Source organism: Panthera tigris, chromosome B4 (genome assembly GCF_018350195.1).
Source record: "Panthera tigris isolate Pti1 chromosome B4, P.tigris_Pti1_mat1.1, whole genome shotgun sequence".
NCBI lineage: Eukaryota > Metazoa > Chordata > Mammalia > Carnivora > Felidae > Panthera > Panthera tigris.
Window position 1 is genome coordinate 11,530,687 of NC_056666.1, and position 27,753 is coordinate 11,558,439.

General features: G+C 45.9%; 1 protein-coding gene across 11 annotated transcripts in view; it reads left to right on the top strand.

Moving 5' to 3' along the window:
* Positions 1–27,753, top strand: part of CAMK1D (calcium/calmodulin dependent protein kinase ID) — a 500,855-nt gene that overhangs the window by 299,040 nt on the left and 174,062 nt on the right. Inside the window, exon 1 of one of the 11 annotated variants that reach the window (XM_042991056.1) lies at positions 27,301–27,727. The exons of 9 other annotated variants lie outside the window; for them this stretch is intronic. The gene's annotated coding sequence lies outside the window, so the exon portion shown is untranslated. Of the gene's footprint in view, positions 1–27,300; positions 27,728–27,753 lie in introns of those variants that run through there. One more of the 11 variants, XM_042991057.1, reaches the window with a different exon arrangement.

Consider the following 27,753-nt stretch of genomic DNA (forward strand, 5'->3'; position numbering starts at 1 on the left):
GTTTTCACATCTCTGGGGCAAATCGTTCAGAGGGGCAAGACTGGGTAACTTGGTAGGTTGTGTGTTTGTTTTCCAAAGTGGTTGAACCATTTTCATTGCCTCCAGTAGCTAAGGGAAGTCTAGTTGTTCATCAATATTTGGTGCTGTCTGTCTTTTTAATTTTAGCCCTTTTAGTGCATATGTAGTCATGACTCATTGTGAGTTAAAAAAAATCCATAGACTATTTGTTTCAGCAGTTACTGGTTTTCAGAAAAATTGAGTGCAAAGTACAGAGTTTCGTAAACCCTCACCCTCGGTTTACTCTATTTTTCTAAATGTTTATTTTGGAGACCGGGGACAGAGAGAGAGAGGGACAGAGGATCTGAAGTGGGCTCTACTGACAGCAGAGAGCCCAAAGTGGGGCTCCAACCGATGAACCCGTGAGATCATGACCTGAGCTAAAGTCAGACGCTTCACTGACTGAACCACCCAGCACCCCCCCATTCTTTTAAAATAAATTTTTATTTGAGTATAGTTGACACACAATGTTACATTAATGTCAGGTGACAGTATCTCTTATTTTTAACGTCTTGCATTAGTGTGATACATTTGTTACAATTGATAAGTCAATATTGATACATTATTATTAGCCAAAGTCTATAGTTTACATTAGGGGTAACGCTTCCTGTTGTATCTTATGGATTTTTAATAAATGTGTAATGACTTGTATCTGCTGTTACAATATCACATAGAATAGTTTCACAGCCTTAAAAGTCCCCTGTCCTCCATCTAGTTCTCTCTTCCTCCCCCTTCCTCTCTTTCCCTACCCATCCCCTATCACTGATCTTTTTATTGCCAGAATAGTTTTGCCTTTTCCAGAACATCATATAGTTGGAATCACACAGCATGCAGGCTCTGCAGATTGCCTTCCTTCACTTAGCAATATGCAGTTAAGCCTTCTCCATGTCTTTTCTGTGGTTTGATGGCTCATTTCTTGTTAGTGCTGAATGACGTTCTACTGTCTGGATGTACCACAGTTGGCTTATCCATTCATCTGCTCAAGGACACCTTCGTTGCTCTCTGGTTTGGGCAGTTATGAACGAAGCTGCTATACACATCCCGTGTCTTTGTTTGGCGGAGATGGAGGTTGGCTCCCAGCGTCTGGGAGCTGAGTGAGGCTGGGACTTTTATTCAGTCTCCTGTCTTCTCGGTGTCCCCTCAGCCACATCCAAGTCTGCCTCGTCAGCCTCTCTGGAGAGCGAACCTTCGGCTTTACCTCCTGGGCTTGCTCAAGGGAGACAGTCTGGGGGTCTATATGGTCCTTCTGAAGACGGATCCATCCCCTTGGTTTTAAACCAACCTTTCGAGGCACCCGGCGCCTTCAATTCCTGAGCCTTCTGGGGTTCGGGGTTGCAAACCAGCCCCGATTGTGTTAATTTTCCACGCCTCCCTCCCCGTCCCAGCCTTGGGCTTAGGTTTGGGTCTGCTGGTCTGTCAAATCAGTTGCAACTTGACCATCTGCTTCTGCTGCCTCAGTTTTGTTGACCTGTCTCAATAGGTAATTTCTTCCTCTCCTCTGTCTTTTTGCTGCGCCTAATGAAAGCCCCCAACTCATCCTCCTTAATAAGATCCGCATCGCGTACTGCAGACGAACATACCATCAGTTATTCGACCATTTCCTTGTTGATGGGCTTTCAGGTTGGCTTCTGTATTTTTATTTTTGCTTTAGCCTCTCCACGTAACACTTGGATAAACATCCTCCTGCATTCTCACTCCTGTCCTTTCTTACTGGGCTCTTTGACTTCCAGAAAGATTTTCCTGCCTGGGATTATAGGATCCAAGGTGTGTATGTCTTGCATGTGAATAGACATCGTCAGATTCATTTTCTAAAAGTTGGCTGCACTTTATACTCCCACCAGCACTGGAGACCCTTTCACTTTCCAAGTGAGAAAATTAGGGTCCCGGGAGGGCGGAGCATGCTGTATGATTTTAAGCAGTGTATTTGTGATTAGATGATTACTTTTTATTTTTTCAATAGTAAGTTTTGATACATACTGCTGGATGATGATGACGATTATGATGATGATTAATTTTAGAGAGCAGGGGACAGGGGCAGAGAGAGAGGGTGGGAGAGAGAATCCCAAGTAGGCCTTAGCCTGCGGCAGGCGGAGGTGCAGGAGCGTCAGAACTGGGTTCTACGTGCAGCACAGAGCTCTCTGGCATCCTGGCCACAGGCGGCCCAGCTTCCCCAGCGGTGAACGGGTCCTCCCCAGAGCAGTGAGGACAGCCTGTCTTCTGCAGCAGGTGGGAGGGAGGGTGCCAGGTGATGTCTGTGACAGTAAAGCCATGCGCTAGCTTGGGGCCCTGGACCATCCTCCCCACGACTCCTCCCCAGCTCAGTGATGCCCTTCCTGCTGTGCTCAGTGGGGAGACACAAGTGGTGAAGCCAGGCTGCCCTTGACTCACCACTGCGTCACTAGCACCTACAGCATTTCCTGAGTGAGGGGGTTAGTAAATAACACAGGTAGCTAGCTCCCTCTCACCCTCTGTGACTTTTTTTTTAAGTCTATTTATTTTGAGAGAAAGAGAAAGCACAAATCGGGGAGGGGAAGAGAGAGAGAGAGAGGGAGAGAGAATCCTAAGCAGGCTCAGAGCTGTCAGCACAGAGCCCGACATGGGGCTCGAACCCATGAACCGTGAGATCATGACCTGAGCTAAAGTCAGGCACTTAACCGACTGAGCCACTCAGGCGTCCCTCTCCCTCTGTGACTTTTTACTTTTTTTTTCTTTGAGTGTATGTATTTATTTTGAGAGAGAGACAGACAGAGTGCAAACTGGGAAGGGGCAGAGAGAGGGAGAGAAGAGGTCCCAAGCAGGCTCTGCGCTAACAGCCAAGTGCGACATGGGGCTCGAACCCACGAACCGGGAGATCATGACATGAGCAGAGATTGAGTAGGACGCTTAACTGACCGAACCACACCGGGCACCTCTGTGACTTTTTAAAAACCACGGGAACACCTGACTTCCATTATCATTGTAACAAGGACCTCAGTGGTGCTGACTGTTCACTCCTGGCCAGAAACCCCTCTGAGCACTTGACATTGCTGTGATATGGACAACAATATGTATTGTGTTATTATTATATAATTTTATTGTGTTACATAACCTTATATTGTATGGCTCATGCATTTGATCCTCCTGGCAGCATGGCATGTCCTGAGAGTGCCCCCATTTTGACGGTGGAGGGAAGCAGAACAGAGAGAGGTTAAGTAAAGCCCAGCGCCAACCCCCCCCCCCGCCCCCCGCCCCCAGCTGGGATTCAAACCCAGGCCTCTGGATGCACAGCTGAGCTCTTCCCCTTCATACGCGACAGGTCCTTGTTCTCTCGGCTAGTGCCGCCCATCACATCCTTTCCCTCTGTGTCACATCACAAGATCATCACAGCCCCCTGAGAGGCTTCTCCTGGATAGTGTAATCAGGATAACATGAGTTGATGTATCAATCGGTGGAACAAGCTGAATGCCATTAAACAGACTCAGCTTCCCCTGTGTTACTATGTTCCAGATTCTTCATATATACAAGCTCAGCTGGTCATCAGAGCAGCCCGAGGGGGTAGGTACTCCTATTATCCCCATGTTGTAGGTGGGAAGGCCAGGCACAGAGAGGGTGAGCCACTTGCCCGAGAGCCCACAGCTGGCATTTGTAGAGCTGGGATTCACTTCCGGGCAGCCTGGCTCCAGAGTCCGTGCCCCTCACGACTGCTCTGCCACTTGACATCAGCCTCTGTGCAGGCAAAACCCCTTGGTAGCTGCATGCTTGTTAATTGGGAGGTGTTCACACCCTTTGCTCCGCCCTTCAGAGCCCTTCAGAATTAGTCTCCGGTGTACTTTATCCTGCCTCACGTCCAGGAAACAGCCTTAATCGCAGCCCTTGCTTGCCCCTCGTCTGTCCTGCAACATTTGTCACCAGGGTTTGGGCTCCGATAGCTTGAGGCTCCCCTTGGTTTTTGATTCAGGGCATGTGCAGCGGATTATTCAGGGCTGGCCTCACCACCTGCTGTTAGAGAATTAGTGGGGGCACAGCCCTGAGCCACTTGCATTGGAAGAAATGAGCACAGTTTAACTAGTGTAGACTCTTCTAGACCCTTGTGGAAAGCCCCTTACTGTCCCAGTCCTCTGCCTTCTCTCCGAGAGTCTGGGCCCTTTCTTCTCCTTTGCAGTGAACCGATGGAGCCTTTCTGTTAAGAAATGAGAGCTTCACATCCAAAAACCTATGCTGGTTTCTTTCCAGGAATACTAGGATGTTTCCATATTTTGCATTTTCTTCATAGAGCGCATTAAAGGCTAAAATTCACAGTTAGAAAATAACTTCTTTGTCTTGAGCAGTACTTTTGAACTGTAGGTGTCACTGAGGAAAACCCGTGGGCCCCCCTTCAGAGATCCTGCCTCATTAAGTCTGGGGTGGGGTCCTGGAATTTGCATTAATAAAAGCTCTCTTTACTTGGTTCTGATGCATCCCCCCCATTTGAGCACCCCTGGGGTTAGGACATTGCTCTGAAATGTGCAGATCCTTGGAAGAGGTAAAATGTTCCACAACATATTCAGGAGTCCAGCAGACTTTCTTGGCCTCACAATAATTCATTTGTTCTGGATCTATAGAACAAAAATAAAACAACAGAGCGTTAGTGGTCTGCACTCAAAAGGGGATATTTTTATTAGATGCTGAGTTCTCGTTTGTTAGTTAAAACAAAGAAAGCACACAACAAATACTGCCTTTCCACTTAATTTACCAGGGGATTTATTTTATTGCGATTTCAAAAACCGTAACTTTATGCAATAAACTTTGCACTCCACTTGATGTCATAGAAACATCTTGTTCCAAGGCATTGAAAGCCCAAGATGACAATAAACATATTTATATATGAAGTATAAAACCAGTAAAGAAACAGAGCTAAAGGCTTGTCCCTTCTTCCAGAACTCTTGTGTGCTGTTCCCACGTCGAGGCTGTCAGAACATCACACGGAGAGAAGTTAGAGGCCTTCTGTGTGGCTGTTAAGTAAAGAGCTCATTGTGTGGGAAGATCTTGATTATAGTCATTACAGATGGGGGCATATTCTCTACCTCTGGTTTTGTTTCAACCTCCACAGTATCTTGCAGAAAAGTGCCAAACGGTGACTCTTATGATATCTGAGGTGTTGTTTGGGGAAATATTCGGGTTCCTGATTTTGTTGTGATGATCTGTTTCTCAGGGGCTCGTACCAGTGTTGGTTGGGAGCGTCATCTAAAGCGAGGGACCCCAGGTACAGGAGGAGGTGGGTGCCCACGACCCTGTTAGGGGCTCCCTGGCTTGGATGGTTGGGGACACATCCCATCCCAGAGCAAGGAGACACAGAGGCAGGACTGATTCACTGTGTACTGATTACCTGCTCCTTAGACAGTGAGCTCGCAGGGACCCCAGGACAGCTCCCAAAAGTGGGCTTTTATCTTGCTTTTGGGTATCTTTCGGACAAATGACCTCTGAAGTCCTTTCCAACCCTAAGGATACAGGATTTGAACAACAAAGCCCAGATTCCTCACCTTGATATTTGGAGCCATTTATCCCCTGGCTTTCTGTTCCATCACTGTCACACCCCTTTGTCTTCCCCACATCTTTTCCTCACCGGCAAGCTTACCTCTGGACCTTCTCTCTTGCTTTTCCTCGTGAACACCCCCCACCGTGACCATGGCTAGGACACTGCTTCTCTTCTTTCCTTGTGTACGTTCTGCCCGGCAAGATCAACTTTCTTCATCTTGCCGGTGAGCTTTCCCTCATGACCTAAGCTTCCTCCAAATCTCCCTTCTTTGAGACCCCGTTGCACCGACTTCCCGCATAGCACAGTCTATGGCACTTTGTGACTGCTGTCTTTAGGGTGAGAGTTGGTAGAGCCTTCCGAGTTTACACGTGAGGACGGGTGGATGAAGAAGCGGGGGGACCAAGAAGATGCACCACTGGGGATAAAGCAGCCCCCGCGGCATGTCTCGCCTTCAAGTGAACATTCCCTAAGAGCTGAAACTATGCCTTGTACTCTTAGGATCCTTCTTGGTACTTGATGGTTCATTATCTTGTGACGCAAGAGGAACTGTTCTGAGGTTGCATTCAGGACTTTATTTTCAGGGGCGCCTGGGTGGCTCAGTCGGCCAAGCATCTGACTCTTGATTTCAGCTCAGGTCATGACCTCCTGGATCATGGGATTGAGCCCTGTGTCGGGGTCTGCTCTGGCAGTGCAGAGCTTACTTGGGATTCTCTGTCCCTCCTCTCTCTCTGCCCGTCCCCTGCTCACATTCTCTCTCTCTCTCTCTCTCTCTCTCTCTCTCTCTCTCTCTCTCAAAATAATAAACTTTAAAAAAGACTTTATTTTGAAAATGTGTCATGATTTAAATCTCCAGAGGTCAGCACAGACCCCTTGAAGCTCTCTCTTGCTGATCTCACAGCAATTTTTACACGTGCAAAATATTTGTCAGTAAAGGAGTTTGGAGAGTCGGTATTTGAAGGGCGGTGGTGAATCTTAGTGAAAGGGGTTTTGTTCTATTGAATGTGGTAAAAAAAAAAAAAATCAAGACATTGTCCATCATTGTTCACAACGGGGAACAGTTCAGATCATGGGGTAGGAAGGAGACAAACGGATATGACGGCATAGAGCTGCTTGAGGTTATGCATTTGCCACTGTCTGAGAGTTTTATCCAGTAGGATACAAGCGCCTTGAGAGCGGAAACTCTCCGTCTCTATCCCCACATGCAGGAGGTTCTCAGGAAATATTTGTTGAACGAATGAGTAAATGAAAAAAACCCTCAGAAGCACAACGCCAAGGTTGGTGGTCACCAGTGTAGTGGAACTGAACTGTCTCTGGCCTGAATGATGCCCCTGCCCCCTGGTTGGTGGATGAGGTCTCTATTTGATTAAGGCCAAACCAAACTCTATTTCAGGCTTCTCTGAGATTTGCAGATGTTGTAGCTTAAGATTCACCTCCCTCCAGAAAGTACCTGGCCCCGGTCCCTTCCCCATTTCCCATGTGACTGTTTTGGGTAGGGGATCAGAGAATGTCATGTTTTTGAGCAGAATCGCTAAGTGTGAGAAGCCAGCTAAGAATGTGGGGATGCGGATTCAGGGGGAAATAGGAGTGTGAAAGCCTCGTGTGGGGGGAGGGGGGGAGTGTATCCTTGGAGGTTAGTGGACTACAGGAAGAGCCCTGTCCATGGCTGATGCACAGTGAGGTGAGTGGTTTGAAAGGCTTGTGGGACCGGGCTGGTTGGGCTTTGTGGGCCATCCCAGGGAGAATGGATCATATCCTAATTGCGTGGGACACGACTGTAGGCTAGCACCCGATGTAAGGGTCTCCGCGTGTATTTGAACCTCACAGCAACCTGAAATAAGTCCGTCAGAGGTAGTTATTCCCATTGTAGAGATGAAGGAAATTGGGGTCTGAGAAGTTCAGAGGCTGGAACCCAGAACTTCCGATGGCCCGTGAGACTTGTCGCTGTTTGCTGTCTCAAGCCTGGCCTAGAAGGGGGAGCATCGGTTTGTAGGCCCCATCGTGAGGCCCCACGAGGCTGACCTGCAGTGCGTGGGTCGTGAGCCGCTCCAATAGGGAGATAGGCCGTGATGTGTGTGCTGGGATCTGAGAAGCCACTCCTTTTTTCTTCTTTTGGTTCTCTCCCTAGAGTGGCATATTCAATTCTGGGAGAGAAAGCGGGGGGTTGGGAGAGATGCCAGGGCGCAACAGGAAAGTAGACAACAGAGTGTATTGTTGGTCTTACGGGAAGAGGTGAATGGAATGGAAGAGTTTGTCATTTTTGCCCTGAGAAGCAAGAGTGGCAACAGTGATCTTCAAATAACTGAGGTTTCTGGCCAGTGACTTCCGTCTCCACACAAGATTATATTGGAGAAGGTCAACTTCAAGTGTAACACTGTGGAGCAATCAGGCATTATGAGCTTCATAGCAATGAGCATCGTTAAGCGGCCCACTCAAGGGCTGTTGTAGAAACTTGGTCCCACGGAAATCACCGAGCCATTCTTCTGGAAAGGGGAGGCCCAGTGACGCTCTGACCTTTTGCAATTGCTGGACTCTCTGAGGCTGTGATCCCGGTAAGTTTGACGTTCACATGGAAAGAAGAGTTTTCAGGTTTGGCACCACCTGCCCTGGGACAGAGGATCCCGGACCTCCGGCCTCACGGGGGTGCCGTGACTATGGGCTGAGCCAGCCTCCTCCCGAGGGCCTTCGCTTGCACTGTATCCGCTCAGAGGAGCTTTTTGTTTTGTTTCTTCGGGAATGACTTTCAACCCCATCATGGTTAAAAACAATTGTTTTCCGTGGGGCTCGACCAGTTCTTTGGCAGGTTCTCGTGGGTAAGCACCCACTCCTTTCTCCCAGGCACCTTATTCTCATGCCGCACAGCGTAGAATGTGCAGTGAAAAAAATAAAACATAACCGCAGAACCCACCATCTGCTTTGTCAGGAGACACCTCCAAACAGAGGCCTCCAAGGGTTCCTCTGGCAGCTGTCTTCAGCCATCAGATAGCCCCCACATGGCCAGCCTGTCGTCCCACCCATTGTCCTTCAGGCATGGTTCTACAGGGATAGACACGGGATGGAAGGTTTTGAGGCTCATCACGTAACTGAGTGGCATGAGGGACCAAGGAACTCTTGTCCCCTGTCCAGCTGGTACGGCACATCCTTTTCCTTCTGTGTTTCCTTCTATGTACCTTGTGATCAGGAGACACTCTGCCCGGGCCTCTGGGACTGCTTGATCTGCCTTCCCCACTGAGTGTCAGCATGATTCTAGACTTTTCTGTGATGCTGATGTCCCACATGCTTGCACCTAGAGTCTGGTGCAGCTGTTCTCCCTACCAGCCCGTTCCCTGTCACCTTCCCTGCCACTGAGAGGCAATGTGTCAGGGTTCCCAGGGGGGGAAGGGGGCCTCATAGCATGAGCCAGGCATTTGGAGGTCATTTTGGTGGCCATGTTCAGTGGGGCGTGGGTGACAGCGTAAAGAGGAGATTAGGATTTGGTCTGGTCAGTCCTCCGTTTGTTCATTCATTCATTCATTCATTCATTCCACATGTGCCAGTACAGAGCTAAGGAGATAGGATACAACAGTAACTAAGACAGTCTTCATTTTGATGGGGGTCACATGGGAGGGGGGTAGGTAACAATATACCATATAATTTCAGAAGTTGATGTGTGCTATGAAGGCTATGAGAGGGTGCTGTGGGGGTCATTGGCGGAGGACGAGGGCTTGGGGGCTGGGAGGCCCCTCTGTGGACCGTGCACCGAGAGCCCGATGTCCCAGCACCATCTGCTCGTGGGGACAGCCGCACGGACAAGTGCCATCTCCTGTGATGTCTAGCCCACAGATGCTTACCCCCTTTCCTCCCTCTGTTGGTTTAGTAAATATAATCACTGAAACATCTGAGTGCAAAACTGTTCAGACTTCACCATTTAGAGTAAATGTGACATCTTCACTCACCAGTCATTTCCCTAGCGTCCTCCAAGCCCATGGTGTCCCGCGGAGGGATGGGGAGGAGGTCCTGCCCTCAGGAGCTCCAGTCTGAGGGTGGGTGCAGGGGTAGACACCTCTCAAAGGCAGGAGGGCCCAGGGGACCTTCCCAGGGCTGGAAGAGGCCCGTCTGCATTTCAGGTCAGTTGGTACCCGGCACTGCAAATGTCCACAGTCGGTAGAAATGAGGCAGCAGCAACTGGTTTTATTTTTAAATGTTAAACCGAAGTTCAGAGCCAGAGCAGGGATCGGTCTAACTAAGGCTTTTTATCTCATCACGATTAATTCTTTTCTTCCTTCTTTCCTACAATGGGTGATTCCTGATAAAACCCAGCATTTTCATCTTATAGTTAAGTGACGCTCCGTTGAGCACTTTATGAGTGCGGATACACTAATTTTTTATTTTTATTTATTTATTTTTAGAACAGAAATTTATTTCTCACAGTTCTGGAGGCTGGAAGTCCATGATCAAGTCGCCAGCCGGTTCGGTTTCTGGCGAGGGCTCTCTTCTCAGCTTGCAGATGGCCTCCTTCTAGGGTCCACACGTGGCCAAGACAGAGGGCTGTCTTGTGTGTCCTCTCATGATGGCACTAATCCTACTGCATCAGGGCTCCACCCTGATGCCCTCCAATTCATTATTTAAAATGCATATTTCACTAGTGATAAGTAGCCTACTAGGCTGGAAAGAAAACCAAGCTATTTAAAGTGGAAGAAATCTCTCCCTTGATTACTGTGAGTTTCTCCATCCAGACATTGTATTTCTTTGTTTATTTTATTATTTTTAAAATGTTTATTTTTGAGAGAGAGACACAGAGAGAGCAGGGGAGGGGCAGGGAGAGGGAGACACACAATCCAAAGCAGGCTCCAGGCTCTGAGCTGTCAACACAGAGCCTGATGTGGGGCTCGAGCCTACGAACTGTGATATCATGACCTGAGCTGAAGTTGGATGCTTAACTGACTGAGCCACCCAGACACCCCTCCATCCAGACATTTTAAATACTTTCTGAATTGTCCTTGGAGGGTTTGTGTGTGTGTGTGTGTGTGTGTGTGTGTGGTAAAGTACACATAAAATTTACCATCTTAGCCATTTTTAAGTGTACAGCCCAGTGGCATGAAATACATCACATTGCTTCTCACTCATCACCTGCAGAGTCTTTCCATCTTGCTCAAGACCTTGGAGTGTGTTCGTACAGCTTCCTTTGCTAGTAGGCATGTTTTGTTTAGCTTAGGTACCAGGTGTTTTATATGTTATCTAATTTAATTGTCGCCATAATCCTTTAAGGGGACTTTTTTTTAATTAACATTTTTATTTATTTTTGAGAGACAGAGACAGAGTGCAGGCAGGGGAGGGGCAGAGAGAGAGGGAGACACAGAATCGGAAGCAGACTCCAGGCTTTGAGCTGTCAGCACAGAGCCCGATGCGGGGCTCTAACCCACGAACCGCGAGATCGTGACCTGAGCAGAAGTCGGACGCTCAACCGACTGAGCCACCAAGGCACCCCTATAAGGGGACATTATACACACTATTTTTATGATGAGAAAAGAGACTGAGAGGGGTTACCCTGCTGAAGGGTACCCAGCCAGTAGAGGTTGGGATGGGAATTTGTACTCAGCTCCTCCAAAGACATGGCTTTCCCCGCCCCCGCCCCCCCCCCCACTTGTTCCGTGGTGATTTTCAGCTTGCAGTTCTGATTCTGGCATCTTGCCTCCCCGCAGTCACTGTCTTCAGCACAGACAAGAGCACTGTTCACATTTTTCTCAGAATGCTCGGCATGTTTCCCTTGTGCTCAGATTTTCCTAATCGATAAACGTGAGCGCCAACACAACAGGCATCTGCAAAGACGGCTAAAAATTAAAACCATGCTTTCTTTTGGAAGATGATGTGGAACCGTATCCCTAAAATGTGACGACCGTGTACCTCTGCTGAGAATATTTCCCCCTCTAAAAAGTCACGTGGTGGTTTTTTTAAGTAACGCGAGGCAGCAAATATCTTCCCCGTTACATGTGTCTTTCTGCCCGTTGACGATGGCATCTGTGTCTTTCTTTTGTGACAACACGTGGACGTATGACATAGGATTTCCTTCTTAGCCTCATCCTTGGCTGGGATGCGTGCGGTGGTAGGCTGGGGAAATGTTGATACTATGGAAGGTCCAGGGAAGATCCCCATGGTGCTGGTACCAGACTTGCTAATGTACAGGTGCCCTCGTTTTTTGGGGGTGGGGGTCCAAGTCAGTTGCATAAAATCGTGCAAATGTTAGCCATCTTTTTTATTCTTGGAAGAAACAGTCTGTTAGAGAACATGGTTAGGAATTAGCAGTAAAGCATCCTCAGCTCCTTCCCCGTTATGAGGCTGTGGTACTATATTAAGGCATATCACTCAGATGGTAACATCAAACATATGGTAGAAGAGGGAAAGAAACATGTTCTTTCTCTAGTTTGACATGCAAATAAGAGGGAAAACACTGCAAAGGCAGAAGCTGGCTTCTAATATTAGAGAGCAGGGGAAGGCCACCCAGCACCCCGACCGGGAGCCCCGTGACATCCCCTCCTCACCTCCCCACTACCACCCCTCCTGCTGGCCGGTGCCTCCAGTGACCACAGGCAGCAGAATGATGGGAGGAGGTGGGTGGGGCTCCCAAGATCCTTGTGGTGAGAAACCCTCAGGGAATAGAAGGAGCCCCCTCCTCCTCTGTCTCTACCCCCCATCTCTGCCTCCCCTTCCCTTCTCCCTTCTCTGACACACAGTAGTGCTTTCCTCATCCACTGACCCAAAGGTCAATGTGAAGGGCTGGGGATTGACAGAGGTCAAGGTCCCAGCTGATTTTTCAGTTTTTCCCATTCGCAGATCCGTAGTTTTCATCCTATGACCCTCCTCAAGTTGACTTTTAATGGCTCTGCGTTGCCGTCTGGATAAAGTCCAACCTCCTGGCCTGGCTGTTCTCCATGCTCTAGCCCTCGTTCTTGGCTTCACCCCTGCGCCTCCACCATCCTTCCCCATCCCCACCCCCAGTGCTTTATAATCCAAGTCCTCCGTGCTGTTCACAACGTGCCGTGCTCTCTGCCCCCCCCCCCCGGCCCCCATTTTGCAAAGCCTCTTCTCTGCCTGGAGGACACCGTCTGCCTTATTCCCAGCCCAGCCCAGCTCACTTTGCTTGAGTAAAGCCTACTGGTCCTTCATCTGTCTCATTCATTTCCATCAGGAAGTCTTTTCCAAGCCCCTGCAGCTGCTCAGGCTCCCCCCCCCCAACCCCCGCTTGATCCCACAACCCCAAGTCGACATGCCACTCACAGCATAGTCTGTCCACTCCAGTCTCCGTGTCCTCTGAGACAACCTAGGGGGTTTGCTCATAGCTCTGTCCTCAGATTCAGTGAATGTCTGCTGAAGGAATAGGCTTACCCCCTCTGGCACTGCCTGTGCAGACCTCCCTGCCTGTGCCTCATTTTGTATCATCAGATCCTCTTTTTTTTTTTTTTCATGTTTATTTGCTTTTGAGAGACAGAGCACGGGTGGGAGAGGGGCAGAGAGAGAGGGAGACACAGAATCTGAAGCAGGCTCCAGGCTCCGAACTGTCAGCACAGAGTCCAACGCGGGGCTCAAACCCACAGACCGTGAGATCATGACCCGAGCCGAAGTCGGACGCTCACCTGACTGAGCCCCCCAGGTGCCCCTGTATCATCAGGCGTCCGACTGAGCCCCCCAGGTGCCCCTGTATCATCAGATCCTTAAATGTGGTGGAAGTGTGGGAGGGGGAAGGTGAGACTGTACCTTCTCTCCACTGTGGTGGGGAAAGCCTCTCAGAGACACCTTCTCTGGCCACTGTTGTCTCCATCACTGTCTCTGTCTCCGCCAGTTGCCTCCCAGTGTTCAGTACAACAGGCGATCTCACCTGTCTCGTTCTCTTCTGGGGTGGGGGCCTCATCCCTCAGTTTTTTCCTGCGACACACAGGTGTTCAGTATCTCGTGCCGAATGTGCACATGAATTCATCTGGTGGCAGTAAAGTACAGGACTCTCAGCATCAGAAGGAAAAAAACAGCTCTCCCTTTATTTGCCTTACAAATATGGAGAAAAAGTTTTTCAAGAAGTAGGATCAAAATCAGAAAGGGCTTTGGGGGTTGGTCTATTCTGCTCACCCCGACTCCCAGGAAGCCCCAGGAGAATGTGCTTCTCCATTTTTTCTAGGACACACTCATGTGAAAACTTGCTTTAAAAGAGATCTAATGTTTATTTACTTTTTAATTAACATTTTGTTTTTCACTGTCCATCTGTTTATTATGTGTTTAGTTACATTGATTTGCATATTATTGCACTCATTACCAGATCCTTTAAGCCCTTAGGTGGTTCTCATTACAGTGCTCTTTGGGAAAGGATTATTATGTAACAATCCAATGACTCGTGGATATATATTCCCTAATTGGAGATTCTGTCTGCATCCCTGGTGTTCACCTGGAGACTTCCCTGCACCTGAAACTTTACATGAAAACTCCCTCGGTGGATGTGCCGGAATCATTGATGATTTCTGATAGCACTAGTGCCTCAAACTCTGTGACTTTAATGAGGGAAAAAAACTGTATTGGATGATAGAAACCGACAGATGTCCTTATTATTATTCCACAGAACAGCTCCTTCCTCTCACCAAGGAGAATCTGTGTTCCTAGACCCAGTAATTTCTGCTCCTAGAAAACTCTTCCCGTTCACTCTGCTTGGGAGTATGTTTTTCCTGATTTGGGATTTTGGTTGCTGTCAGCTTGCCTCCATCCGATTCAATTAGGCGAGGCTCTGTGTCGGTTACAGGTTTTGCCAGCAGGGGGCGGTAGAAAGTAAAAGGATTTTAGATTGGGCACACCTGGGAGCCTCTCGGTTCCCAGGCCCCCTCCCTGTAGAGATGGGCGTTGTGCTTTCTGTGTCACACGTGGCAACCCCACGTGCTAGCACAGAGCTTTCCACGTGTGAGTGCTTCGTGAAGGTGTGTTGTATCAACGGCATTGAACCTGGCTTGGGGAGCTTATTCTTTGCAAACCTATTGGACAGACCAGCTACAACAGCTCAGCGGCAGTTGGTACTTTATTTGGAAACCACGAGGATGTTAGTAATGGACAACCCTAAAGCATTTTGTTGTTGTTGTTTCGTGAGATAAAATCGGGCTATTTGCATCTGTCTGCAATTCGGTAAAAAGAAGATTGAGCACACTTTTTACACATCCTCAGAGAATATTCCTGACTGAAGCTCTCCTGTGTTGCTATGTGTTGCTCCTGAGTTTGCTGGGCGTGGCCTAGCTCTGTTTTTACTGCAGTGCTCCACAAATGGGATCTTTTTCGGTGTGGTGACATGAAAAAGATTGGAATCTCTCTCTTAACTGTGTATTCTGGGTAAATTCTTAATTTCAAGTTGATTAAAAAAATTTTTTTTAATGTTTATTCGTTTTTTGAGGGACAGAGCGTGAGTGGGGGAGGGGCAGAGAGAGATGTTGACACAGAATGCGAAGCAGGCTCCAGGCTCTGAACTGACAGCACAGAGCCTGACGAGTGGCTGGAACTCACAAACCATGAGATCATGACCCGAGCCAAAGTCGAACTCTTAACTGACTGAGCTACTCAGACACCCCTCTTTCAAGTTGATTTTAAAGAATGCTTGCTTTATCAGGGTTGCCTGGCCGGCTCAGTCAGTAGATCATGTGACTCTTGACCTCTGGGTCATGAGTTCAAGCCCCATATTGTGGGTGGGGCTTACTTAAAAATAAAATAAATAAACAGAAGATAAAAAAAATAAAGACTATGCTATCAGTTATCATTGATATCCTTTGGCTTAAAATACAGTTTTCGTAAATTATTTTGACTTAAAAATGAGTGAATATTTAAACGATAGAAACAGCTAAATCTATAGCTATAAAGTTGATTCTTTATAGACTGTGAAACACGTCATGGAAGAGAGCTGTGTTGCGAGCACCTGAAAAAAAGGAAGCAGGAAAAACTTAGAGGCAGCAGTGAGTTTTCAGCAAAATTTTGACCTGGATGAAATTTCATGTGCCGGCAATGCTGTACCTGTTACCGTGTGTTGTAATTATTTATTGGCCTATCGATGGACTAGACTGTGATTTCCTTGAGGCATGGGCCGAAGGTCATTGAGTGCAGCCCTGACATGAGCTGGTGTGTAGTAAGTTTCAGTAGATGATTGTTGAATGAATTAGTGAATATCCTTGGAGGTGAGATAGGAATCCCTCTCTCTCTCTCTCTCTCTCTCTCTCTCTCTCTCACACACACACACACACACACACACACACACACACAATGTCACACTTAAACGGATGGATGTTTGGTTGAGCAGTCATGCCCAAACGCTGTTGATCAGTGGACAGGAGGAACCTGAAAGGAAATTTCTAGGGATTTTCCCCAGGGCTGCCTCAGAACATATTTTTTCCAATAGCATACTTATTAAATTTACATATGGCCAGAGGCTAGATTCAAAAATAATTCTACCAGTAATAGATGACACAATAAATTAAATTTACCCTAATACTGGTCTCTTTTCTTTTCTTTTTTTTTTGCATGTTTTGTATGCTTTTAATTTGATTTTCCACCCACTCTCTTTATTTTAGGGTTTCTAGTTATGATTGGGTCTTGACAATACAGAAGGATATAGAATGCTCTGTAGTCATTTCCAGTGAGTATAGGGGAGTGTTCTATGAAGAAAATTTCAGAGTTTTTCCTAGTATATTTGAGGTTAAAAAAAAATGAGTCAAAAGTAGTTTTGGAAGAGTGAGTTACGTAACTTTTCTTTCTTTCTCTTTTTCCCCCCAAATGACTGTAAAAACTAGGGTAACTTATTTATTCTCCTTGGCAAGCAACACATTCTTTTCATGTGGTCTGTGCAAGCCAGCCTTCTTTGGGTGTAAAAGTCCCCTGTCCCCCAGTCCTCTCACCCATTGCCCCTTCCCCCAGAGCTGCCTGAGTAAAACAAACAGGACAGAGTTACCTCTTTGAATGTCTCAACAAAAATAAATGTCTCTTTTTTCCACTCGTGTGAGTCCAAAACATAAATGCAAGCCAGACCCAAGGATTATGCCAAGGGACTAAACCTTTAACACCAAAATTCAATTCCTTTCATGTCTGTGACAGATCAGATAACCCAACATCTCACAACGCCATCAAATTCAATATTTCCTTACCTAAAGCTTTTGCCTCATCACTGGAAACCTCCATGACCTTTCTCCTCAGAAGCTGGCTCATCTTCATTCCTCTCCCGGGTTGTCGCTCCTGCCTCAGCATTTGGCTTGCCTTCACCTTTTCCTCAGAGCTCCTGGCGCTTCCCAGCCATCTGGGCTTTGGAACTTTCCCCGTAGAATCTCAGTAACCTCAGACGTGGAGGTTCTCCGCTGATTCTGAAGGAGCTCCAAGCCTTTTGTACTAAATTATATATTTTCCCTACTGGTTGTGCAAGCTCTGATTCCTATCTTCTGTAACTCTGCAGAGAAATCACTTTCTACATTATTTTTTCATAAGCCATTACAAGTTCCTATGAATTTCACGTTAATATTCCAAAAGGCTGTGTTCAGTGGATCTTTTCTTTATCTGTGACGAAAGTGGAAATAGGTGTCAGGTTGCTCACATAGAAGTTTCATATGTTAGGATTTGACTTCTTTTTTTTTTATGTTTAGTTTTGAGAGAGAGAGAGAGAGAGAGAGAGAGAGAGTGAGTCAGGGAGGGGCAGAGAGAGAGAAGGAGACACAGAATGTGAAGTAGGCTCCAGGCTCTGAGCCCGATGTGTGGCTTAAACTCATGAACTGTGAGATCATGACCTGGGCCGAAGTCAGAGGCCCAACAGACCGAGCCACCCAGGGGCCCAGGATTTGGTTTCTGATATGCAGAAATCTAAGTGGGATTGTTTGAAGGTTAGATAATTTCACAAATGGTTTCAATCCACTTCCTTCTTCTATAGAGCAGATTTTTAGCATCTCACCTTTATCATGTCTCTCAGATATCATCTTCTGTCTTGTTATTTTCACAAGTCTCAGTGGCTGAACACTTCCTTGAAGGGTATGAGGAGCAGTTAACACTTTCCCCACACTTTCTGTTGGATAGGAGCAACCATTTACCCCCCACTGTTTTTAGCCAGGATCCATAATAATGACATATTTGTCATTACACTAACCCTATGGTTTTCAACTGGATTTCTAAAGCTAGATATGAACTATAATTCTGTTTTTGTTCAAACTTAGGGAACAACTCAGAATAATGCAAACTTCTTCAGTTATTGGACCGTCTGTATCAATTGGGATGCCTTTGATTGTAACCAACAGAAAACAAAGCTGAAATTGACTCAAGCAACCAAGGAGGGAGATTGGTTGGTGTGTTTGACCCTCCAAAGACAGGATGGGTTATATTTGGTTTGATTCAGTAAAACAATACTTGAGATCAAGACCTTGGCTTCTGCCCTTTTTTTTTTTTTTTTTTTTTTTTTTTTTTGCTGTGCGGTCCACAGCTTCATTCTAGAGTTTCTTCTTTGCTCACAAGATGGCTGCCAGCAGCTTCTAGAACAGTTGTGTCCTTGCTCCAGGCCTGAGCCAGATGCCTCACACAGTCTTACTGCCAGAGGTAGAGGTGATTTTCCCCAAAGCACAGGCTGTGAGTCAGCAATGTAGACCCAGTGAAAATCAAGAACTTAATGAAGGAAGAGGTTCATGGCCAATGAGAGGCAACCTAGTGCCTGCCACAACCATGTGAAAGTAGCCTATGGACAGACAGTTCATCTAAAAATACTCCCTATGTTGTAAATAAGACTAAGGATATGTTACAGTTAATGTGTCCATTTTCATTATGAGGCTACCTGGCTTTATTTAAATTATTTTCATACTGTTTGAAGAATTTCTGTAATTCATCACACATGCTTAGTTTTTTGCTTTTTGTTTTTTTTTTAAGTAATTGAAACGTCATAAATAGCTTCTGTTGAGGATCGTCCGCTAAAATAGAAAATAAATGTAAGAAGAATGACTTACTATTCCTGTTTCTTCTGTTAAGTATTTTTATCCAGAAACTAGGTAAAACCTTGAATCTTTGTATGAGAGGTGATTTCTGAAGTAAAACAGTCTTTCTTTAAATTTTTTTATTTAAAAATAATTTTTTTAATGTTTATTTATTTTTGAGAGACAGAGAGAGCAGAGAGAGAGGGAGACACAGAATCTGAAGCAGGCTCCCAGGCTCCGAACTGTCAGCACAGAGCCCAATGTGGGGCTCGAACTCACGAACGGTGAGATCATGCCCTGAGCCAGAGTCAGACACTTAACTGACTGAGCCACCCAGGCACCCCTGAAGTAAAGCATTCTTGTAATTGATTTTAAAATAGTTTTTTCACGGATGTTAAGATAGTAATTTCCTGAACTGTCAGTGAGACTTTTCAATATTCTTTCATTTTAATAGTTCATAGTTTCTCCCCAGCTGACTTTCAAGAACCCTCTCTGACCACAATTATAGATGGAGTAGAAAAGTGAAAAAAATCTTGTTATGTAACTAATACTGTCATGCTATTACAGAAATAGTCAAACTTCTCTTTCTCTGGAAAAATTAACTTTTCTCAAAGAAATACGGCGAGATACATCCATGCTTTTGTTTCAAAGGCAATTCCTGTGGTAGAAAGAAGTCCGTTTAGGAATGAGTCATGGGTTGGAATCCAGAATGTGCCACATAAGTAACCCGCGCTGATTGCTAAATCCCTTGAAATGTGTTTCCTTTCTTGTAGCGTAAGGATAATACGCCCCTCCCCAAGCATTTCAGTTATTTTTTTTAAATTTTTAATGTTTATTATTCATTTTTGAGAGACAGAGACAGAGTGTGAAGGGGAGAGGGGGACACGGAATCAGAAGCAGCCTCCAGACTCCGAGTTGTCAGCACAGGGCCTGTTGTGGGGCTCGAACCCATGAACCATGAGATCATGACCTGAGCCAAAGTTGGATGCTTAACTGACTGAGCCACCCAGGCACCCCTCAGTTGTTCTAATAAGACATTGAAATGAGGGGTGATTAACCCAGTGTCCTGCACGTAGAAAGCTCTATGTACATGGTAGTGATTTAAAAAAATATGAGACTACCAACATCCAACTGAATTGCAGAAATTATTCTACTGCTTTAAAGCTTTACAAATTCTCTATCCTTTGTCATGTTGGATTCTTTTTCTTTAGAAACATAATAATTGCCTTCAAAATGTTCTGTATGCCAGGACTTAGTAGAGAAGCTGTCATTGTGAAGTTTATATACACAGTTCCATGTGTGAATGTATATGGAGAGGGGAAGAGGCTGGCTTTCATCTGGGGAAGGTTCTGTCCTGATCCCCAGCAAGAAGAACCCTGGCTCACGGGTCCCTTCCAGCCCCTGTGCCAGCCATGCCCTTCTCCTGGGTGAGGTGTCTGCAGGGAATGCAGGCCCAGGGAGATAATTCCCACCCAGTACATGTGCCCTCCACTCTGCTCCCAGAGACCCTCCCCATTCCATCACCTTGAGAGGAATCGGAGAACCCCAAATTCAGACTGGGTAGGAGGTAGAAGGTGTTTTACTTACTACCTTGTTGTCTTCATTTATCACTTCATTTCTACAACAACTGTTTATTCATAGAATATAAAGAAATGATATACCGGGACATATTGTCATAAGTAGCTGAGAGTTTATTGGACAGTCGTCTCATTTTTCCATCTGTAAATGGAGGGCTGGCTACAACAAACTGGTTCCCAAATTTGACTAATCATCTGAATTGCCAGAGACTTTATTTATTTTTTTATTTTTAAAAATTTTTAGCATTTACTTATTTTTGAGGAAGAAAGGGTGAGCTGGGGAGGGGCAGAGAGAGAGGGAGACACAGAATCCGAAGCAGGCTCCAGGTTCCGAGCTGTCAGCACAGAGCCTGACGCGGAGCTCGAACTCACAAACCGTGAGATCATGACCTGAGCCGAAGTTGGACGCTTACCCAACTGAGCCACCCAGGCATCCCAGAATTGTCAGAGACTTTAAAAAATATACATGATTCCCAGGTCCCACCAGCCTGGCAATGGTGTTTTAGTATAATCTGGTATGAGGTGCAAATGTATGTTGTTGTTGTTTTTTTCTCTGTTACTTGGGGGAGCTTGATGATCAGTTGATCTCTGCCACTGCACTAGACAGACTTTAGGGTTATTCTGTTTATTTATTCTCCACTTCAAAGATTATTTTCCAATATATGTGGAGATCAGGGGCCATGTGCTCATTGGGAGACGCTTTATTTATTTGGTATCTCTTAAGATCTGTGGTGTGCCGAGTTTGAACACACACTAATACAGAGAGGCAGCCGTGAGGTTCACTGCCTTGACTTTCAGTCTGTGTTTTTATTAGGTACCAAGTTTGAAAGACAGTTAAGAAGAAAAAGAGCAGACAGTCTCTGAAAGGAAAGAGGCCAAACTGGTAAATGGCCCGAGGCTGTTTGCTGGGAGCCCATGGAAGGTTAGGCAGGTTTCTGAATTACCAGAAATTCCATTAAGTAACTCGCATGTTCTCTATTCAAGGTGTTTGTGGTTGTCAAAGATAAAAAAGTCTTTCCAATATGTACAGTGTGTTTTCTGGAGACAACGGTCAATGACATTCCAATTCTGGAGATATAGGAAAACTGAAGAACAAAACCCCAGATAATGACAGATAGGTTTTCTTTCTTACGACCCCCCTTTCCTTTAGAGAAAAAAAAAAAAACAAAACAAAAAACCAAACAGCGGAAAGAATCATGAACTTGACATTTCACAAGACTCTAGTCTTCCCATCACTGCCTATTAAGAGTTCCTAGTTAGCCTCGATCCCCAAAGAAGTCTAGACATTTACACTGTTGTCAGATTGACGTTTTATACTTGCTCATGATGAAAGAGAAACGTACATATGAACTTTCCACTTGGGAAATTAAACATGGACTGGAGTAAAGTGAATTTCATGTTCAAAGTTACCCCGTCTGCAGGAGAGATAGGGTAGGTCTTCAAGCATGGTTTTTAAGGAGCTTTTTCACCCTGCTCAATTTAAAAATTTCTGCAACATAAAACACTCCATTTCCTTTCTTCAGAGCTGGGTCTTTTGCAAATTGCTTCTTCATTCTTTTAGCGTAAAACCCCCACTGTTGAACTTGGCACCAAAGCCCCTCATGAGGTTCCCCAGTGTACCTTCATCGACTGGTCTCCCCTGACCCCTACCCACCCGAGCACTCTTTTGTCCCAACACAGCACACTACTCTTCTGTGTCTTTGCAAATGCTGTTCCCTGCCTCTGGTGTGCTTTTTTCCTTGTCTTCCTCTACGTGATAAACTTGCTGGCACCCAGAGCTCATGGAAGACATGGAACCTGGCTGTGTTTCACCGCCTCCCCCACCCCCCACCCTTGGCCGGCTTCCTGGCAGGACATGGGTCATGATGTATCATGATGGTTATAAGCACATCTGTCTTCCCACACTGTATTGGGCGTTGCTTGGCTTTAGGGACTGTCTCATTAGTCTTTATTCCCCACTGCTTACTTAGCCCCATGTCTGGTTCTTGTAGGTACTCTCTCACTGTTTTATGAAGTCTAGGTCTGTGAGTTTTATGCATGCTATCTGCAAATAAGGTATGCAGTGAGCTTGGGACAGGACCGTGGTGACAGCAGAAGTCGCACTTCTGCCCTCCCTTCCCCTTCTCCCTGCACACACTTCACCCTGCAGCACAGTGGTGGCTGTCATGCACAGTGCTCTGTCGTGACATCGCATGGCTGTCTTGTCAAGCAGAACTTTTCCGCATTTATTCATCATCAAACCATGTTAGATCTCCAAATGCTACCTCTACCGCCAGCCCCATTCCTCACCCCCCAAGAAAAAACGAGGGAGAGAAAAAAGGGAAAAGAGGAAAAGCCGCCAGATGGTTCTTCTAACTCCACCTCCTTACTGCAAGAGCCTAGAACTGTCCGTCTTCATTCCCGGAAGTAGAGCTCGCTTCCCCCTAAAGCTCCTGAAATCCACCAGCGCACGGCCACACGGGGCCTTCGGCTGCCTTCTGCTTTTGCATAGTGAGACTGGGAAATAATCCTGAGTCAGGATTGTGTGTGCTTTTCAGGAGGCACACGCTTTGCTCCTTCCTCCACACACGCCCTTTTTCTCTCTGTTTCTTTGCTCCTCAAATGTTCTTGGCACCCTTTCCCTAAGATAAATCATTCTGCTAGGTTCTCTGTGTACAGAGTGTATTACACGGTGTGGGCTGTTCCCGGCCTCTGGTGAAATAGCAGCTCCAAGGCTGTGGACCCAGCAGTGTGACTTGAGACTGGGCTTAAGGACAGTGGCCTCCAAACTGTATATATGTATGTATGTATGTGTATGTGTATGCACGTGTCTGTGTGTGCATGCATGCACACGTGTGTATATGTGTCTGTGTTTTTATCTCCTCACCACCCTGCCTGTCCCTATTGTTACGTTGTTAGTTTCTTCATGATTTTAACATAACTTAAAAAGACTCCACAAAGAGGTCAAGGATTGAGGAAGAAGTACATTAGCATCTTCGGGAATAACTTTCCCAGGGACAGCACTTCTCCTTGTACCTGAAAATATACTAATAGTCTTCTTCTAGGGAAGAAACTTTATTCTTTACTTCTGAATTCTTGATTGTACTGGTTTCCTGTCTCCTTCCCTTTTCCCCCCACTCTGCTCTGTTGTTTTCCTTCCTTCTTCATTTTTTAGTAGCAGAACCCTTGTAAAAAATAAATTCTTCTACAGAACCCCGAAACGTAAGCAGGTAAGAAGTGTGGTATTTTATCAGAGTGAATTTGCAAGTTCAGTTTTATGACTTTATTACAGATCCTGGCAAGGAGGCTGCCGCTGAACATGCTGGGGGTCTCCACTGTGTGTTCACATCTGGTATCTCTTGCAGTTGGGTCTGTGCAGTTGTATTTCATTACAATTCCTAAAATATTTATTGAGAACCTGGGGGCTCTGGGGGAAACCGGATGGAGAAGCACCGGCCAAAAGTGACCTCAGTGGAGTCTAGCCAGTGGACAATATGCTCTGATGCTCAGAGAATAAATATCTCTAAACCTGGTTCTGCAAAAAGCAGAATCACCGAAGATGTACCCAGTGGCCTGTGTCTGACCTCAGCCTGGGCCAGACCCCCTGTTCTTTGGCTTGGAGACCGTAGACACCTCTGGGACACAGGAATTCGGCAACTGCCATCCTCCCCTTTCTGGCTACCTTTGTGTCATTGTCAGGGCTCCGATGGCTGGATCCACGTGGCTGGATTTCTCCTACCCCGTCGTCCCTCATGGCACAATTGCCTTCCTAATTCCCTTGCAAACTCAGGACTCGAGAGCTGGGTGATTAGCAACTGGTTTATTCACCGTAGTTAATTAGTATTATCATTCCTGAGAATTGCACATAGCCCCGGAGCTCACCCTGGCAAGTTTCTTGAGAACTGATTTCCCCATGGGTTATCATGATCTTTTATTAGCAGGACATAATAAAACTACAAACTCAGAACTGCCTCGGCGTTTAACATCCATCTCCCCTGAAACTGTAATTTGGAAAGATGATGTGTATATCACACACCTTTTAAAAAATCGTCAACAAAGGGAAACACACTGTTCTTTCTAATCATGACCCCAGTCAGTCGCAGTTATGAAGAGGTCGCCCTTTTCGAGAAAGAGTATAGAGTTGCCCTTATGATACACACTAACAGAGATGATCTCTGTGTTTTTGAAATGTATATATTATACACAACCAACCACAAGCACCCTTATGAATTCCCAACATGTGAGTGCTTGAAAAAAGTGATGTTTTCCATTTGAATGCCCCTGATGATATGAAGGCCTGGGTCTGACTTGAACAGACCGTGTGGCAGCATTAATTACTGATGTGCAAAAACTATCTCCGAATGTGGGTGCTTTCCTAGAACAGCAAGGAATGCTTTAGGGTGCGTGTTCAACCCTCTGAAGTCTGAAATGGACTGATGCTAGATGGTTTTCCAAAGAAGACTTTGCTCCTTTTCTATTCTTCTTCTTACTCTTTTCCACCCCATCTTTTTTTTTTTTTTTTTTAACATTTTGCTTCTCACTGTATAAATAAGTGGCACAGCAGTCTAGCAGACTTAGGCAGATGCTCACCTGGCCCCAGATGCTTCATTATCTGGAGGGAGCATAGGCCACAGTCCCATGCCTCTTTGCCCGCACCCCTGGGTCTCTCTGTCAGTGTGAAGGCTGTGCCTGTGCCAGGATCAGGTGGCTAAACCTGTCAGTCAGAGCACCTGTTGGCTCAGCGTGGTCTTGGGTTCAAGTCGTGAAACCCAGGGTGCTCACTGTGGGGATCAGCGCAGGGAAAAGCATGGGGATTTTATGGTCGGAAAGAAAAAGGAAATGATGTCTTTCCCCAGGATTCCAATGCACTGTTTTGGTCCCCTTTCCTTTTTGCTCACATAAATCCAAGTGTTCAGAGCTAGAAGCATCTAAGATGCTTCTTGGATTCCAGCCCAGAGTCTTCAGTCTGGGGTGCAAATTGTGTGTAATGAAGCCACAGGATGCGGTGCAGGCAGGCGGAGCCTGCTTTTATGTCAGCAGTATTTCATACGGGCATGGCCTCTAAGTTCGCATTGTAATTATCTGCAGTGAACCCGGAACACCTTTGGATGCTGTATTTTCATATCAGTGGAGGTAGTAAATCAAAGTTACAAGGCTTCATCTCTGTTCCGAGACAGGCGAGCCTCTCGATGTTCTCCAGGATTCCAGGCGTCTCTTCTCGTATTGAAACATCCAGAAAATATATATTACTTTGACCAAAGGTTACCAAAAAATCAGAAGAAAGAAAGGACAACATTCCCCTAAATGTCTTAGAGTTTCAAGGTCTGACTGAGAAATATTAGAAGCTGGTGTCGTAGTTGACCAGTTGACACTGGCTCATTTTTCATACTCTCTTCCTGAGGGGACTGAGTTGGCTATAGGTAGACTTGATCCTTTCTCCTCAGGACACCTTACCTTTAAATCAGACCTGTTGTGAAGTAAGTGTATTCGGCCGAGACAACTGCAAGTGGACACCTCAGCTGTGGCACTACCAACCTCCCAAGTATCTCGTGGGGAATACTTGTGCCGTGTTCCAGGGTTTTCGTAGTGAACTCAGTAGTTTACCACTGGATCTCAACCTTTGCATCTGAATCGATTGAGAGGCTTAAAAAATCCTGATGCCCAGGCCACGTCCCATGCCGATTAAATCCTAATCTCCAGGGATGGACCTGGGAGTCAGTACGCTTTCAAACTCCTCAGGGAATTCAAACATACAGCCGATTTTGAGACCCACTGTAATTTCTCCTGGGTGGTCATAGGAGTAGGAAAGAAGCATAAAGTTAAACCTTTTAATGATTTGTGTGTGTGTGTGTGTGTGTGTGTGTGTGTTTTGTTTTGTTTTCCATTCAGGTATCCAGATTTTGATTATCTTTGGTCTGTAAGACTTTAGGAAGGCCAGAATTCGTTGTGCGTTCATTTATTCATTGTTTAGAACATTCAGTGAATGTTGGTATGTGTTGGGTTTTTCACACTGATTTGGACCCAACTTCTTTCTCTTTCATACTAAAGACCACCAGGCATCAGCTGGGTCTCCTGGAGCTCTTCTAGACATGAGCAAAGTAATTAGCCATTTCTCACTTGGTCCACTGCATTGCAGAGGCTGACTGTGGGAAGAGGGAAAAGGAGGTCTTTTCCATGTAAATGGCTTCCTACCTTAAGAAATTCTATTCCATGGCTAACTGATGAACTTACCCACACAGAAGAGCCTGTTGAAACAAGAGTTGTCATCCAGGCTTCTGTGCAGCAAGCACTATCCTAGAGAACCCTGAATATCAGTTTAGAGTCAAGCTTTGGGGGCTCCTATATACTTCGCTTCACTCTGCCTCATTATCATTTTAAACTCATTGATTACTAGAGAGGCCCTCAGAGAGGATCCTGTTCGACAAGTTAATTTCTAGATGAGAAAACTGAGACCCTGGGAAGTGACATCACCAGAATACGGTCCCATAGAGACAGAGCCAGTCAAGGTAGTGCCCCCGACCCCCACCCCAGGGTACCGTTACAGGCGCTAGCCTTGCCTCCCAAGGCTGTCAGGGAATGCTGGCCAGGCCCCCACCCTGTGTATTCTACATGGTGCGAAGGATGCCGGAGATGCCTTTTTTGAAAACGTGGTCAGCTGCACACAAGGATTTTAATTGTTGTTTGTTTGTTTTTAAGAATTCAAAGCAAAACTTATTTCACAATGAGAGAGTATCACATGTGGTACTTACTCCTTAAAAACAACAACAATAAAACTGCCTTGCATTCTTAAGATGTAGTTGATACACTTACCCATCTTTGCTCTTTAGTCTCCCATTGATTACAGCTCCATCTGCTGGTGGCAAAGAGATGATTTGAAGCTTTGGATTTTGAATTCTGGTCTTTCCTGTGGCCGCCCATATTCTCAACAGACAAGATCTCACCGTATATGTAATATGATACATACATGTGTACCTCTACACATAGATATGTATGTGTAAACAGATAAAAAATGAGACCATATGTTTTAAATTTTTTTTAATGTTTATTTTTGAGAGAGAGGGAGACAGTGTGAGCAGGGCAGGGGCAGAGAGAGAGGGAGACACAGAATCTGAAGCAGCCTTCAGGCTCTGAGCTGTCAGCACAGAGCCCGTCACAGGGCTCGAACTCACGAGCCATGAGATCGTGACCTGAGCTGAAGTCAGACACTGAACCGACTGGGCCACCCAGGCGCCCTGAGACCATATATTTTAATGTTCATTTAACAAATGAGGAAATCAAGACAGAAAGTATTTAATGGCTTGTCTGAAATCTTGCAGTTAGATGTGTCAGAGCTGAGATACAACCTAATCTCTTGGTTTCTTGAGCAGTTAGACTAATTAGTATGTATTTCTTTGTGTCTGGCATTTTGGATATATTTTGGTGAACCAGGTGTTAATGATTTTGATCAAGAACTTTTGAAAAAGCACCTCTTTGTGACAAAGTCTGGCAGTGTAGCGGTCTGGGAGCATTTTTCTACTTGTGTTCAGTGAGAGAATCAAACTCAAATGCCCCAAGGCGTTCATGGTATGTTCTGAATTAACTTTCTCTCCTATGCAGCTAGAATGGTACCTTCCTCCGGAGAAGTGAGAAAATGGTCCCTTGAATCCTTTTTCTCTGTTCTTTGGTTCAGATGAAGAATCCTAGCACAGGAAAACTACAAGGTGAAAATCCCCTACCACCTTAGCAC